Below are 17,933 nucleotides of genomic sequence, written 5' to 3'. Positions count from 1 at the left end.
GAAGTGAAATTACTGGATTATATGGTATTTTTATTTTTGATTTTTATTTGAAGAACTGTTTTTCATAGTGGCTGCACCACCAGAATTTTGAGTGGAGAGTGTGACAGCATTCTGTTAAATCAGTTGTTTGTAAATTCAACTCTGAGCAAGTGAGTTTAGAATTTGGAATACTCTAACACAAATCAGCTTTAAATGTAAATATGCACTGTTAGCATAGTATGTTGCTGGTAAAGGAATGAATAGAGTAGTACACCTACAGTTTTGGCTGGCCAGAGCCAGGAGGGGGGTGTAAAGGAATTTCCTGGGTTTAGGAAACAGGCAGGCATTGATGAATCATGAGGTGTTTTTTTTTTTTTTTTCGTTTTTTTTTTTTTCTTCCTTAATGTCTTTTATAACAAAGAGATGCATTTAGGTGAAATTTCCAAATCTTGTTCTTTTTGTAATTGAATTCTTTAACTATTTTTTTTAGATTATTGTTATTGGTGGTGGTGTGGTGGAGTGGTGGTGGTGGTAGTGGTCAGATGGGGGTGGATGGTGGTCTAAGATAATATTTTTAAACATGATTTTTCCATGTGAACAAAAGTGGTGCAGCCATTTAGATTAGTCTCATATGTTGGTCTCATATTTTTTTATGTTTCTGTAGTACTGATAATATAAAGACATAGATCATAATTCTATTGAAATGCAGAAAAAAAAACCTCTCATTAGTAGTATTTTCTTTCAGAATTTTTCAGGAATAAAAACTTATCTATTTGCTAAAATGTATTCTTTTTGAACCTCTTTCCAGTGGTCACAGATTAGGAGTCCCTTTATTTCTTTTCTAATATAGCATTGATTTTTATGGTACTTTCAGTTATGTTTTCTGGTCAACAAAATTGTGCTTTTGTTTTCTCCTTCTGGTCTTTCCAGCTAGAAATACCTTTGCTGCCTAAATTGCTTTATACATTTTCATATATTGGATTATCACTATGGGACTTTTAAGTTTCCATGTGTCTTATCAACTCCTCTTTGAAACATGGACTTCTCCATGACACTACTGGTAACTCACTTGTAAGTAGTTTCTGTCCTTCATAATATTTTATCTTCTAAATGAAGCTGTGAATCCCTCTCTCTTTTTTATTTTTTTAGCTTGACATAAAGAGATATGTTCTACAAAAGATGATGCCAGACTATGCGAGTAGAAATAGCATCTGTTTGGATTGATAGATACCTTTTGTGATGTTGTGGATTAGGGACCAAACTAAGTATTAATGGAACATCATATATATTTACTGGGAGGTTACCTTGTGCAGAATATTGAGTATTATGGCCAAAAGTAGTCTTGTTACCATGCTTTCTTTCCTTTCGTCACTATCCTCTTTATTTATTAGAGGGACAAATCATATTGTTTTAGTGTTTGGGTTAGTCATTGGGAAAATAAAATTTTGGCATGTAGAATAAACTTTATTAGTTAGTTGTTGAGAACATAGATTTTGAGGTTAATTCACTTGGATTTAAATCACAGCTCTGGCACTCACTCATCTTGTGATCTTCGACCAATCACTTCACACCTCTTTGCTTCAGTTTCCCCATATGAAAATTGAGTTAATTCATGTAAAGTAATTAAAACAGGTGTCTGACATAGAAAGTATTCAATACATTTATTTTATTTATCTATTGAAATATATTTTTATTGATTTCAGAGAGGAAGGGAGAGGGAGAGAGATCTAAAAAACATCACTGTTGATAGAGAATCATTGATCGGCTGCCTCCTGCATTCCTCACGCTGGGGAACTAGCCTGTAACCCAGGCATGTGTCCTGATCAGGAATTGAACCGTGACATCCTGGTTCATCGGTCTATGCTCAACTACTGAGCCATGCCAGCTGGGCTCAGTACATTTTAGCTGTTATTTTCATTTTTGATAACTTTAAGGTACATACTTAATTCTCTGCAGGGGACTCCAGAGATCATCTATTGCCAGCTTCTCATTTTCCTTTTGTGGAAGTTGAGACCCAGAAAAAAGAAGTGACTTGTCCAAGGTCATGGGTTCGTTTGAAACAAGTATTTTTTCCCAGGTATGCTACAGGAGTGTTTATTTTCTAGCTTAATTTGTCAGATAGTTTGGAGTTTTAGAGGAAAACAAGACCCACCATTTAGAAATTTCTCCAAATGATAAAACTTACATATAAGCCCTGGCTGGGTAGCTCAGTTGGCAAAGAGGTGAAACCAGTACTTTTCTTTCTAGGTTTTAGTAACTGCAAAATACTAGAACATTTGGATTCCTCACAGGTTATTAAATGGCTAGATATAATACCATAAACATTATATGGTCACGCCTCCATAGGAAGCAGTTGTTAGAACATTGTACTTAGGCAGACTGGAGCTCTAGTTTTTTTCTAGTTTTTTGTTTTGGTGTGGTTCTCTGAGAAAGTCATTTATTCTTTCTGGGTTTCAGTTATTCAGTCTTTAAATTTGAGGTCTGTCTTGAGCCATATCTACCTCAAAACAGAAGACTGGACTAGATCACATATTCAGATAGAGTCTGGACAATCACTTGGCAGCAGTGGGGTTGAGGACATCTATATATATAAAAGCCTAAGTGACCATTGCAACCGAACAGGCTGTGTGGGGCAACGGCTGGCAGGGGGGTTAGTGAGGGGCGACCAAACGACTGAGCAGCAGGCTGCGTGGGGCGACCAGGCTGGCAGGGGGTTAGTGAGGGGCGACCAAATGACCGAACAGCAGGCTGAGTGGGGCAACCAGGCCAGCAGGCGGGGGGGGGGGGGGGGGGGGGGAGGAAGGGGGTGAGGAGCGACCAGGCTGTCAGAGGGGGGCAGTGAGGTGACCAGGCTGGCAGGGGGGGCAGTTAGGGGCAACCAGGCCGGCGGGGGGTGGGGTGGGGCAGTTGCAGGTGACCAGGCCAGCAGGGGGTGCAGTTAGGGGCGATCAGGCAGGCAGGCAGGTGAGCAGTTAGGAGACAGTGGTCCCAGATTGTGAAAGGGATGTCCGACTGCCGGTTTAGGCCCGATCCCCAGATTGGGCCTAAACTGGCAGTCGTACATCCCCCGAGGGGTCCCGGATTGGAGAGGGTGCAAGCTGGGCTGAGGGCTCCCTCCTCTCCCCCCCACTTCACGAATTTCGTGCACCGGGCCTCTAGTTAATTTATAATTTAGGTAATTGATCTAGATTAGGGGTCAGCAAACTACATCCTGAGGGCCAAACCACCACCTGTTTTTGTCAATAAAGTCTTATTGGAAGATAGTTATGCATATTCTTTTACATATTGTTTTGTTTACATGTCTTTTGCCTGCAATAGCAGAATTTAGTAGTTGATTGTATTGCCTACAAAGCTTAAAATGTTTAGCCTGCTCCTAACAGGAAAGTTTGCTGATCCTTGATTGAGATCAGTTGTTTTTACAACTGTGGATAATTTCTGTTCTGCAGGGGATATTTACGCACTATCTAGGGACATCTTTGGCCATTACAACTGAGGGGTGGTACTGGCATGTAGTGGGTAGAGGCCAGGGATGCTGCTAAACATTCTATAATGCACAAGACACTTCCAAACTGAAGAATTATCCGTCCCCAAATGTCAATAGTGCTGAAAAAACTAGGTCTAAATCTGAGGTTCTCAACTTTAGCTTGCATAAGAATAACCTGGACTTGTTAAATTACTAGTTGCTGGACCCCCACCCCAGAGTTTCTGATTCAGTGGATCTTGGATGGAGTCTGCAAATTTGCATTTCTTCTAGGACTCTACTAAGCCAAATGGGCTGGGTACCCTGAATTCTTTCATGATTGAGATGTAATAGTGTTAGTGAGAAGAAAGCTTTGTCTCTTGTGCCCTTTAGCCTCTCCACCTTCTTTTTCCTAAGGGAAAAGTAGTGGTTCAACATTTTTTTTTAAAAGTCAATTTTAGTTGTATCCTTTGGCATCTAGTTAAAGTGAGGCAGAGACACAGTTGAGCTTTCTAATGTTAGGTTTAATGAGGGAGAAATAATAACATCAGCATGTAGCTTTTTTAAAAAAATGTGCCCTGGCATGAAATAGCTCTGGCCACTGACACAGGTATCAAGCTAGGATAAACTAAGTGCTGTATGTCTGCTTCACCCCTGACTGATATAAGAGCAAAACCACCAATCAGGTGTCTCCTTGCCCATTGTCAGGTGATAGGATCAAGCTTTTGATTATTTTGCATGTGCCAGCTACTGTGCTAGGCTCCTAACATCTAAATTCTACAGTGACTCTGTGTTGGGATTCAGTGATCCAGTTCTCCATGGTTTCTGTATGTCTTATTAGCAGAGGCATTGACTGCTTTTGTTTCTGACTGCTTTTCAAGGATGTTTATATAGTGAGCAGCCTTGGAAGATAGAGATAGTGTCTCCCTCTGGAGCAAAGAGCAGGTATACATAGTATCCTTTTTATTTTTAAGAATTTAAAGTGAAAATGAGTTTATTAGTGAAGCAGTGGGACAGAGGGAAGACTGCTCCGCAGGCAAACATCCCATGATATCCATTTTAAAAGATTTGACTTCCCCAGTCTCTGGGCTCCTCTTCTGTCATGCAGTCCACTGCATGTGCAGGTGTCATTTGGCCTACTTTGTGTTGCCCTGTGGGAAATAGGACTGAGGAACTGCATAAGAAAATGCTGATATTTTAACTATAGTTATTGCTATGAGTCATAAAGTTCATTTTCTCCAATCAAGGAGTCTTAGGTATTTGCCAGCACCCATGAAACTGGTAAAATCTCTTCACTGCTCTTAATAATTTTGGCAACAAGGATGGAATACTGACAGACACATGACTCTTTGAAAGGAAGGTGAGGGTCCCATGGGCTGGTTAATAGAATTTGGACAAAGTCCATGGGAATTGGTAGCAGGCATGTTGACCAAATTGTTAAGTGGCTGTCTACTTTATTGCCTGTTAATGAGGAAGAATTAGGAAAGTGGTTGCAGACTGAGAAGTGATTTGAAAGACAGCTGCCTGAACCTTCCTCTAGCTGTTGCTAACTCTCAAACATTCTATCTGGTAGGGGGATTTTTTTCCCTTCACTAATTTATCTGTCAGGCTCAGGCTCAGACTCCACCCATTGTAACAACTAATACTAATATTGTCCAGGCTGTGCAGAAGGTTCTGCCTCTGTTCAAACAACACTTACAGACATTTTTACACCTACAGTTATGTGAAAGGAGGCAAATTTGCAACCTCTCTGGGCAAAAAGCAAAGTTGTTAGAATTTTCACTGCTTTGTTTGAGATGAGAGGCTGGGGTACATAATGTGTTATTGCTCAGCCTCTCCTTTAGAGGAAGCTGTATTCCCTACTTCATTGTTTGTAGCAAAGCACTGACTGAATGGGGTCCTCAATGCAGAGATTTACGTCAGTGGGGGCCTGGTGCTCCAGTAGGTCAGCCATCGGAAACTGGTTGTGTCTCCTAGTCTTCTGGGGCTGTTTAGCCTCTTGTACCAGCTGTGCAGACTGAAACTACCAGTTGTATCGGTTAATCGGATTTTTTCAATAGATGGAGTTACACATATGTTGATATATATGTGATTTAATATGTATGCTATTTTGTTGTATTGACAGCAAGCTTCAAAACTTCATATGTCAAATTTGCTGAAGGTGTTAACATAGATATTTTTACGCTTAAAAATGTCAAATTTCGTGCCAAAAAAAGAGCATTTGCGGGAAGTTTTAATTCATTACTTTATTTTGAAGAAAAGTGCTGCTGAATACTTCGGGAAGCTTATGGTGAACATGCTCCATCTCAAGATAACTTGTGAATGCTGGTGTAAACACTTTAAAAGTGATGATTTCGATGTGAAAGACAAAGAACGTCCACGTCAACCAAAAAAGTTTGAAGACCAACAGTTGCAAGCATTATTGGATGAAGATGCATGTCAAACTTAAAAACAACTTGCAGAAAGATTAAACGTTGCTCAGCAAACAATTTCTGATCATTTACAAGCAGTGGGAAAGATTTTAAAGGAAGGAAAATGGGTGCCACATCAACTGAATGAAAGACAAATGGAAAACCGAAAAGTCATCAGTAAAATGTTGCTTCAACAGCACGAAGAAAGTCCTTTTTGCATTGAATTGTGACTGGACGATGAAAAGAGGATTTATTTTGAGAATCCCAAATGCACAAAATCAAGGGTTGATCCAGGTCAACCATCAACATCGACTGCAAGGCCACCAAATCGCTTCAGAAAGAAGACAATGCGTTTGGTGGGATCAGGAAGGTGTGGTGTATTATGAACTAAAACCAGGTGAAACCATTAATACTGATCGCTACCGACAACAAATAATCAATTTGAACCACGCTTTGATCGCGAAGTGACCAAAATGGGCCAGAAGACACGGCAAAGTAATTTTGCTTCATGATGACGCACCATCACACACTTCAAAACCAGTTAAAGACACGTTAAAAGATCTTGCCTGGGAAGTATTAACCCACCCGCTGTATTCACCAGAACTTACTCCTTCAGATTACTACTTGTTCTGATGGATGGCACACGCACTTTCTGATCAGCACTTCAAAATGTATGAAGAAGTGGAAAATTGGGTCTCTGAATGGTTTGCCTCAAACAAGAAAAATTCTATTAGGATGGTATCCACAAATTACCTGAAAGATGGTGGAAATGTGTAGCTAGTGATGGACATTACTTTGAATAAAGCACTTTTGATGTTTCTCTTGAAATTATTGTGTTTTCTTTGATTACAAAATTCGCATTATTAACCAGTACACCTGGTACAAGATTGGCTTTCAAATCGAAGTTGCACCCAGTTTTTTAAATTTTATTCATTCATCCTGTTGTAGCTTTGTGAAACATGAAAGAACAATGAAGTTTTTCTGATACCCTTGGATTTACTAAGGCTAATAGAGGGATCAAAAGAAGAAAAAACTGGGATTTATTGGCGAATTGAAGCTGTATGTGGCAATGATTGCTATTGGGATTATTTAGTAATTCATTGTTTTGTCACTGGTATTTTTTAAATTCACGTTTATATTTATCAGTATCAATAAAGTACTTTATTATTATAAATCTATATTTATGCTAAGTAATTTTGTATCATTTCTCTGGGAATACTGTCAGTTTTGGGTATATTACTAAGGTCCTAGTAGTGGGACTTGAAACAAAAGTAATGGTGTTATAGCAAAATAATAGAATTGATTCCACCTAAGGCAGGCTGGCTGGCCCCAACTTTTGATGCACATGGACTTTGTTTTAAACTACATTGTATTTTAGAAGAAAACATTAGTGAGTACTTTGGGATGATATAGTAAGGAATATTTTGCCAAAGCTGACTGAATTTTTAATGAAATTAAGTAATCATGTTTTTTAAGTGTGATAACGTATTGCTTTATGTTTTTAAAAATGGAATCCTTTTAGAGATATATACTGAAATATTTATGAATGAAATGATAGGATGTCTGAAATTTACTTCAGAACAATCTGGGGAGGGATTTGGGGATGGGGGAATGAAACAAGATTGGCTATAACTTGGTAATTAGGTATATTGTGTTCTTGGTTGTTTATTTTACTATATATATATATATATATATATATATATATTTTTTTTTTTTTTACATTTAATTTTCATCTTTTCCTCCCCCCCATCTTTTGTTCATTTTATTATTATCTCTACTCTTGTATATGCTTGAAAATTTCCATAATAAGAAGTAAAAAAAATGTTCTGCCCAAACAAAAATGACTTAGGGGAAATTGTAACCTTTAGTATAATATCTTCATGTCCTAATGGACTATAGGATTAGAGGAGTGATGAGATTATTACAAGGAAGTAATAACAGCAATTATAGTAATGTTACATAATCATAGCTTTTTACCAAAATATTTGGTAATTTTTTGTCTTTATTTATTGTCACTGAAAAATGTAAGGTAGCTTACAAGTTAAATTTTAGCATTTATAATAAAACTTTAGCTGTAGTCTTAGAATATTTTTCCTAAAATTAATCAATTTTGTAACTCAGCTAATAGGTAGGAATTTGTAAAGAATTAACTTCATGTGCTAAATTTGAATAACTGAAGATGTATTATTTTGGCAAAGAGGTGTTAATACCTTTTTTTAAAACCAATATTGGAACAATATCAGAAATCTAAAAAGGTACAAAAGATGTATTAAGCAAAAAGAAAGTCCAGTTAGATGATATGTCATTTTCTGTATGTATTGTTGTAATCTGTTTTTACAATGATATTTTACTTTTATTCTGCCTTTATTGTCCCAGTAGAGCAGCATTTGTTGGTAATGTTTAAATATGACTTTGTTTTAGGAGAAATATTGCCCAGGTTATTAGTATTTCCACTTAAATGTGCATGAAGAGTATGCAAAGTTAAAATGTGAATTATACAAAAATGAAGTATATTTTTATTTTTAAGATTAAAGAATTCATTAAATCATCAATTTTACCTATAATGCAGGAGTAACAATTTGCTAAGGTAAAAATATTACTATGCAAAGAAATAGCCACATTCTCTCCTGCCATGTCTCCTAGAGGATTTTAATTTCTTACCTTAAAAAAAAATCTATGTGCTCTGGAGTGTTACCCTGTACACCAAAAAGTTGTGGGTTCGATTCCCAGTCAGGGCACATAGCTGCGTTGTGGGTTTGATCCCTGGTCAGTATGTTTCTCACATTGATGTTTCTCTCTTACGTTGATGTTTCTCTCTCTCTCCCACCTTCCTTTCTCTCTCTCAAAATCAATAAAAACTTCCTTGGGTGAGGATAAAGAAAAAGATTAAAGATATGCATCCTGAGTGTGTGCGTGTGTGTGTTTGTATGATTGTGTGAGATTATGTCAGAGCCTTGGCATTTCCAGGGGATGGATCCTGAAAGTATCCTGACTTAATATGGATACAGAGACATCCTTTGATGAAAAGGGCAGTGGTGACACATATAGCTGGCCCTAGAACTCAGTTCCATATGCAATCCTGCTGAGTTTTTAGGAGACCTTCATGAAGATAGCTCTTCATGAAGGAGCTCCCTGCTGGCCAGGGCACATTTCACAGTAACAGCTGTTTGTTACCCATGGGGAAAGTATGAAACTGTAGAATCACTGATCTAGATTGCTTTTCCACAATTGCTTTAGTAATCTCGGGTAGGATGGTCTGAGCTTGCCCAGCAAGACATTTACTCAGAAATACCTCTTTTCTGGCTGGTATTGTGGTTAGATAAGTGTGAAAACAGGGATGGGAATATCATGGAGTTTTGGTAGTATTAATAATAATGCTTGATAAATGAACAGCGTCTTTAATTCTGACTGCTTATATCTGTAAAAATGTACTGAGAGTATACCAGCCCTTCATTGGTTCAACAGATAATTGAGTGACTTCACATGTATTGTGATGTGAAGATGTGAAGAATACAGGGAAATATATTACCTGACACTGTCTTCATTCATATTTTCAGTTTACAGAAATTTATTAATACCTGCTTTGTGACAGGCATTATACTAGGTAATTGGGAGATCACTACTTCATAAGGCAGCTAATATAGCTAATGAAAATTTACCTCTTTGTAACTTACTGATTTACTGTAGACCTATATAGAATTTTGTTTGGCACCACACAAAGGCAACTATGTCTACCATGAACTCTTATCTTGCCCTAATTTCCAGTTCTTTCCACCACTTTTATTGCTTGCTTGCTTTCCTCTGGATGTGTTTACATCTTTTAAAAAATGGTTAAATATTATTTAATTATTTTAAAAGTTTTATTGATTTTAGAGAAAGGAAGGGAGAGGGAGACAGAGAGGGAGGGAGAGAGAGAGAGAGAGACATTGATGTGAGAGAGAAGCATCGATTGGTTGCCTCCCATATGTACCCTGACCAAGGACCGAACCTGCATCCTGGGCATGTGATGTGCCCAGACTGGATGTATTTATTTCTTAATGGTACACTACAAAGGAGAAGCTGGGTAGTAAATACAATATTTCAAAGGAAGTTTGGAGTAGGGTAGAATAGCCTCTCCGCTAATTTTTTGCATTCTATTACTATTAATGCAGTCACCTTGCAATTTTGATACATGTTTAATGGGTAGAAACTTAAAATGCTATATGAGCAGGTAAGGCATGTCTCCCTCACCTTACATTTAATCATTTTAATTTCTCAAGCTAAGTGGAGTACTTTATATTTATCTTTATTAACTTTCATACTCCTACCTGTTCTTAATCATCTGTCTAGGAATTTGCACCAAATTTTCTTTACATTTTCTTTGGCTTCTGCATTTACTTTTCTATTAGCTCCCTCATCTCAACCTATTTCCAATTTAAAACCTTACCAAGATTCTCTCAATTTAAAATACCCTTCATTGATCCCTATGTCCTATTATGAGTGCTTCATTATTTCCCTCCTTTCTCCCCATATTTCTCCTAAGTGTTAATGTACCTTAAGGGTCTGTCCTTGTTCCACTTTTTCTTTCCACCTTATCCCATTACATATGTTCTCTTTGGATAATCACCTTTTAAAAAATTTTAGCTGTCTTTTATATGTGCTATTGACTCCCAAATCAGCAGTCTTATTTCTAACTTCTCTTGAACCCCATATTGAATTGCTCATATAGGATGGTGGTCAAGTTCATTGGCATGGCTAACAAAACTCTTTGTGTTTGGCCTTATGGAGCCTGTACTTTTCCTTATTTGGCCTTATGTAGCCTATACTTTACTTTTCTTGTTCTATAGTGATACTTGGATGCTTCTAATTTTCTTGAAGTTATATCATTTCATGTCTCTTTGCCTTTGCCAGTTCTTCCATTGCCTGCCTCTCAGTTTTCTTTTTATCCCTTAAGACTCAGCATAGGGATTATTTCCCATGAAGGCTTCCATGACACTTTCTCCTTTGTATTTATAATTCTTATGCATACACTAGTAGCCCTGCGCATGAATCTGTACGCCAGTAGGTTGCTGCCGCCCTCCTGTAGCTCTCCATCTGCTGCCCCGCCCTCCTGTAGCTCCCCCCGCCCTCCCTCATGGCTTGTAGCTCTCCACCTCCCGCTTGTAGTTCGCTGCCCCACCCTCCTGCAGATCCGTGATCCGGTCATTAAGTGGTCGGTTGTTATGCCTCACGGTGTAGCAGATAATTAGCATATTTCTCTCTTATTATCTATATACACTGAGTGGCCAGATTATTATGATCTCTGAACGCATAATAATCTGGCCACTCAATATACTTCTTTTGAGTATGTCATTTATTTGATATCAAAGATATTATAAATTGTGCACCTGATCAGTTTTCCCCTTTGCACTGGCTGATAGAAAGCTCAGAGCAAATAGGTGGTTGATCTCCAGCAGAAGTCTAGAATACTTTTGGTACCCATTTGAGATACAAATACACTGAGTGGCCAGATTATTATGCATTCAGAGATCATAATAATCTGGCCACTCAGTGTATATAAAAGCCTAAGGGACTGGCCGACTGGCTGACAGCTATGACACGCAATGACCACCAGGGGACAGATGCTCAACACACAGGCATGGAAACATAGAACAGACTGATGAATCTCAGAGGGAAGCGGGGAGGGTGGAGGGCAGGAAGAGATTAACCAAAGGTCTTATATGCATACTAGAGGCCTGGTGCACGGATTTGTGCACCAGTGGGGTCCCTTGGCCTGCGGGGATCGGGCCGAAACTGGCTCTCCGACATCCCCGGAGGGGTCCCGGATTGTGAGAGGGCGCAGACCAGGCCAAGGGACCCCCACTAGAGCACGAATCTGTGCACCGGGGCTCTAGTATAGGATAAGTCATTGTACCTATCACATTACTTTGTAAATATTTGTTTACTTGTCTTTCTTACTAATTTGTGAGTTCCTTATAGTTAAGAACTATATATTATTCATTTTAGTATTCCTAATGCCTAAGCATGCTCCTGGCACATAGTGTGTTCTCATTGAATATTAAGATGAACTAAACTAGATAGTTTTGAGCTTGTTGAAATAAGATGAAGATGAGAAGGATATGATTAGTTTTTGAATCCTGATTTTTGTCATCCTCTCTAATAAAACGGTAATATGCAAATTAACCATCACTCCGCTACATAAGCCACGCCCACCAGCCAATCAGGGTGAGTATGCAAATTAACCCCAATCCAAGATGGCTACAGCCACAGAGAGCAAGGTTTCCCAGGTAACAGAGCAAGCCAAGCTTTCCATAGCTGTTGCAGGCCTAAGCCTCCACTCAAGCTACAAAGTTTCAATTATAGAAGGTAAACAAATTCAAACAAATGGCGGCAGAATGGAGCTTGAGAGAGCAGGCCAGGGTTGCCGCCGGCAACAAGGGAAGCAAAGCTTTCCGCACACCCTGGCTGGGCCCACCCGCTTAAGGCAACAAAGTTTCAATTATAACCCCAACACAAATGGCTTCGGGCCTCAGAGGGAGCCCCAGGCTTGGCTCTGCTCCAGGCTACAAAGTTTCAATTGTAGAAGGAAAATAAATTCCAGATACCAGGGCCTCCCCTTGGGTTGCCAGGCCCCTCGCTCAGGCCACCCCACGCCCCAAGGGAACCCCACCCTGATCCGGGACACCCTTCAGGGCAAACCAGCTGGCCCCCACCCCTGTACCAGGCCTCTATCCTATCTAATAAAAGAGTAATATACAGATTGATCATCACTGCAACACACAATATAGCTGCCCCCATGTGGTCAAAGATCCTGTCCCCATGTGGACACAAGATGGCCACTACAAGATGGCTAGCAGGAGAGGGAAGTTGGGAGGCACCCGGCCTGCAAGGGAGGGCAGTTGAGAGGGACCAGGCTTGCAAGGGAGGGCAGTTGGGGGCGATCAACCCTGCAGGAGAGGGCAGTTAGGGGTGACCAGGCTGGCAGAGGAGGGAAGTTGGGGGCAAACAGGCTGGCAGGGGAGCAGTTAAGCATCAACCAGGCTGGCAGCGGAGTGGTTAGGGGGTGATTAGGCTGGCAGGCAGAGGCGGTTAGGGGCAATCAGGAAGGCAGGCAGGCAAGCAGTTGGGAGCCAGCAGTCCTGGATTGTGAGAGGGATGTCTGACTGCCCGTTTAGGCCCGATCCCACCAGGATCGGGCCTAAACGGGCAGTTGCACATCCCTCCAGGAGTCTCAGATTGGAGAGGGTACAGGCTGGGCTGAGGGACAACCCCCCGCCGTGCACGAATTTCGTGCACCGGGCTTCTAGTCAGAATATAAGTGAGATTAGTTGTGTCATTTCCATCCTATCTAATAATAGCGTACCATGTAAATTACCATCACTCCGCTACGCCCACGATTGGGCGGCGGAGGCTAGGGGGCGGGACTCAGGGTGGCCTATCCGGCCATTGAGAGGCACGGATCCGCTGCCACTGAGCGGGGGCTACGCTGCTGTTGAGAGGCACAGGAGGCGGGACTCCCGCCCCCTGTGCCTCTCAACGGCCAGATCCGGGCTGCTGAGGGGGTCCCACCCCCTGCGCCTCTCAACAGCAGGGGAGACCCCCTCAGCGGCCGCGGATCATCAAAAGTGGGGGAGTGAGCTCTGGCCTCAGTCAGCGAGCCACGGAAACCACGGAAACCCGGCAGAGGATGGAGAGCAGCGACGAGGAAGACATGGAGAAGCACCGCATCCACCTACGCCCCGTCACTCTGCGCACACGCTGCACCTCCTGCCCTGTGAAGTCCGGGTTAACCGGCCCGCCCCTGTGGGGCGCTTTTTCACCCCGGCCATCCGTCAGGGTCCCGATAGACTCGAAGTGTCGTTTCGGGGCCGCAGTCTGAGGGGCGAGGAGGTGGAGGTGCCACCTGGTCTGCTGTGATATGTGATGGTGATGGAAGAGAAGTCGGTGGGGAAGCAGGATTTTTCAGCGGGATCCGACAAGGAGGAGCAGGAGCTGGTGGAACCCCCGGAGGCGCTGGAGTGGGACTTCGACCGCTTTATTCGTGCCTCCGCCAGTTTCAGCCGCTTCACCCTGTGGGGCCTGGAGAGCATCCCTGGCCCGGATGCCAAAGTGCATGCGGCCCTGACCTGGCCCAGCCTCGCCGAAGCAATCCATAAACAGGTGCTGCAGGACTGAGAACCAGCGCTTGAAACTGGAAGCTACCGATCCCTTCACCAGCTCTCCACTTTGGATCCACTGAGTCCACCACCCCAATAAATGAGCTCTTTCACAGCAAAAACAAAAACAAAAACAAAAAAAACAAAAGTGGGGGACCTGGGTGCCTGTCTGCTCCGGCACCAGGCCTTTCAGAAGCCTCCACCGAGCCGGAGGCTTCTGAAAGGCCTGGTGCACGAGTGGACAGGCACCCAGCTCCACCGTGAAAAGCGAAAGCGTGTAGGGGACCCTACACGTGCATGATTCAATCATGCACTGGGCCTCTAGTATGTAAATAAACACCAGTTTGTTAGTTAACACTCTGAGTATTTGGGATTATGTTGTAATTATTTCTGTATTGCTAGTGCCTAACACAGTGCCTGCCAAATGTCAGGCTACCATTATTTATTGAACGGAAGCAAATTAAATTGAAATTAGATGAAGGTATCCATGCCCCAAAGATACAATATGGCTAGTAGCATTCATCTTTACTACTATGTTTTTAAGAATAAATCAGAGAAATTTTGTCAGTTGCCTTATTAAAATCCAGATTTAGGAAATATGTGTTATGTTCCTGATATGTAAGTCAAATGATCAAAATTTGCTGTGGCTTTATTTATTCATAATCACACACTTCCCTTTCTAAGGATTAATAGGTCAGTATCTCTTAAGAATTTGTTCTAAAAATATGCAAAGTAATACTATATAATAAGACCTTAATATGCAAATCTACTGAAAGGCGGAACGACTGGTTGCTATGATGTGCACTGACCACCAGGGGTCTGTGCGCTCCCCCGCTCAGTCAGAAGCCGGGCTCACGGCTGGTGAGCATAGCAGCGGTGGTGGGAGCCTCTCTTGCCTCTGCTGCAGATGGGCAGTAAGGAGCAAGGGGTCCTGGACTGTAAGAGCCTTGGACTGTGAGAGGGATATCTGACTGCCGGCTTAGGCCTGATCCCCAGCTAGCAGGCGGACATCCCCCAAGGTGTCCCGGACTGTGAGAGGGTGCAGGCTGGGCTGAGGGGACCCGCCCCCCCTCTACCAACCCTCCCCCCCAGTGCAGAATTTCATACATGGGCCTCTAGTAGGTATATAATTACCTTAATTTTTCTATTTTTCTCCTCTTTTGCAGTGCTCCTAGCATTCTTCCTATTTATCTCCAGAGATGTCCAGTTGGGTGCAGATTTAATTGGCAAGATTTTTCAGTACCTTTGTAGGTTCTTGGTACAAGAGATAAATTTATAGATCAAGAAGTTCAGTAAACACCAAGTAGGATTAATACAGGAAAGCTGCAGATAGGCACATTTCAAAGTGCTGAAAACCAAAGATAAAAGTCTTAAAAATATCTAGAGGAAAAGAAGGTATTCCATGAGAAGAAAAATGACAAGAATTGTACTTAACTTCTCATCAGAAACAATGGAATATAGGGGACAATGGAATGATCTTTAAGTGTGGAAAGAAAAAATTTATTAAACTAGAATTTTGTACCTAGCAAAATTATCCTTCAAAAGTGAAAGTGAAGACATTTTGAGAAAATGAAATCTGAGAGAATTTGTTGCCAACAGACCTGAACATTGTAAGAAATGCTGGTGGGAAAAAGAAGGAAATCATAGGAATAAACTAATACAGATTTAGTTTTGACCTAAACCTTAAATGTAGAATCTGAAACTATAAAACTTTTAGAATATAATATAGACGAAAAAAAGAAATGCTAGTGGGAGTTCTTTAGGCTGAAGAGAAACGATACCAGATGGAAATGTGGATCTTTGGAAGAAGTAAAGTGCACTGAAAATGGCATATATGTGGGTAAATGTAAAAAATTATATTTCTTCATAATTAAAAAAATTGACTAACAAAAATAATAGCAATTCATAGTAGAGTTTTATATTTTATGTAGAAGTAAAATATGTGAAAGTAGTAGCTGAAAGAAAAGACAAATGGACTCTCTTTTAAGGCTCTTACATTATATGGGATGTAATATTAACTCAAGATAGACTAATAAGTTATGGATGCATGTCATAATTTATAGAATAATCAGTAATAAATAGAAGAACTATATATAGTTAAAAAGCCAATAGACAGATAAAATGGAATGCTAAAAATAGGCTCAATCTTAGAGACTGCAGATAAGGAAAAAACAAAACTGAAGGAAAACAATTGGGACAGATTATAAACACAAAAGATGATAGACTTAAACTCAGTCATATCAATAGTTATGTTAAATGTAAATAGACTAAACAGTAATCAAAAACATAGAGACTGTCAGATTAGATAAAAAATAAAAACTGATTTATATTGTTTACAAGAGGGACTCATTTGAAATATAAAGATCCAGTTAGGTTAGAAATGGAAGGATGAAGAAAGATATACCATGTAGACACCAGTCATAACAAAGCTAGTATGATTAATTAATAACAGACCAAGTAGGCTTTAAGATAAAGAGTACTACTAGAAATAAAGACATTCTGGCCCACTGTTTTTCTACTTTCTAAACCTGGGTAAGTCATGTATGTGGTCTTTTGTTTTCATATCTATAACTAGCAATTAATGATTGAGCTCATATGCTAGGCACTTTATTTGCATTATTATCGATCCTTATAATAGCCTTGCAGTATGTTATTCCCATTATATGGCTGAAAATACTCATACAATGAGGTTAATAACTTTCCTAAGGTCACTGGGCTGGTAAGTGGCCAAGCATGGATTTGAAATCAGTTCTGCTTTGATTCAGACTTGATTTTTTCCCCCCACTGTACATTGTTTCCTGCCAACAAACCTTCCTGAAAAGTACTGTGTCCTATGTCTTGTACCAATACACCTAATTGGAAGAGCTATCCTAAGGTCACCTACCTATCATCATGCCCTTTTAAAATTCATTCCTCTTTAAGTCATATAAGAATAGCTATATTCAAATGTTATTAATAGGCTGATTGAAAAATTTCAGTGTTGACATTATGATTTTACTATTCATCAGTACATTTCAAAGATGCTTCTCTCCTGAAATACTTTAACTATAGCCCCCAAATTCCCCTAAGTCAATGTTAATTTGCTTACATTTTGATTAAGCTAAATTGAAAGAGATGAAGTGGCTTAGATAATTAGCATCCAGTTGGAAAAAAGATATTGGCATCAAAGCATACTGTGAATTCTTTATATAATTTGTGTAATGCATGTTATTTGCCTCTTAGAGTTATAGACTATAAGTTACTGATATTTGTTTAGTCTTTTTCTTCATATTTGTAGTTTCTGATCAGACTGAATGCTTATAAATTACTAGAGGCCCAGTGCATGAAATTTGTGCACGGGTCCCTAGCAGTTGCCAGCTGCCAGCCGAGGCCTTCCTTTGTTCTGCGCTGCCCCCTGGTGGTCAGCGCATGTCATAGCGAGCAGTTGAACTCCCGGTCGGTCAAACTCCTGAGGGGACACTTTGCATATTAAGGCATATATATAAACTATATAAAAAAAGTAAAAATAAAAAATATATATACACATATACATATATATGTTATATATATATATATATATATATATATATATATATATATATATATATATAGTTTACAGTAATGCTATAAAAAAGCCAAGTATGATTTTTTGTGCTCATTAAAGAATTTTACAACTCTCTGGATATATAGTTGCCTTAAGTATTGTGATGCTTAAGAGCAGGAGCTTTTTCTTTTACCCATAGTATTTCCAGGCATTGTCTGGCACATGGTAGGCACTCAGTTAAATATTTTTTGGTAATTGTTGTATTATAATTTTTTCCAATTATTGTCACCTAAAAGTCATCTGTAAAAACGTATTTAAAGACATTCCCATAAAGATGTTTTATTTTTAAAATATATTTTATTAATTTTTTACAGAGAGGAAGGGAGAGGGATAGAGAGGTAGAAACATCGATGAGAGAGAAACAT

The 17,933-nt window shown here is 40.0% G+C and overlaps 1 protein-coding gene and 1 pseudogene across 2 annotated transcripts in view; both read left to right on the top strand.

The window, feature by feature from the left end:
- Positions 1-17,933, top strand: part of FAF1 (Fas associated factor 1) — a 354,542-nt gene that overhangs the window by 3,849 nt on the left and 332,760 nt on the right. The window lies entirely within an intron of this gene.
- Positions 13,390-17,432, top strand: LOC307103248 (ribonuclease H2 subunit C-like; annotated as a pseudogene). Its single transcript has one exon. The product of its transcript is annotated as a ribonuclease H2 subunit C-like (transcript).

The sequence above is a fragment of the Cnephaeus nilssonii genome (genome assembly GCF_951640355.1).
Source record: "Cnephaeus nilssonii genome assembly, chromosome: 7".
NCBI lineage: Eukaryota > Metazoa > Chordata > Mammalia > Chiroptera > Vespertilionidae > Cnephaeus > Cnephaeus nilssonii.
This window is presented reverse-complemented; position numbering and strand designations above follow the sequence as displayed.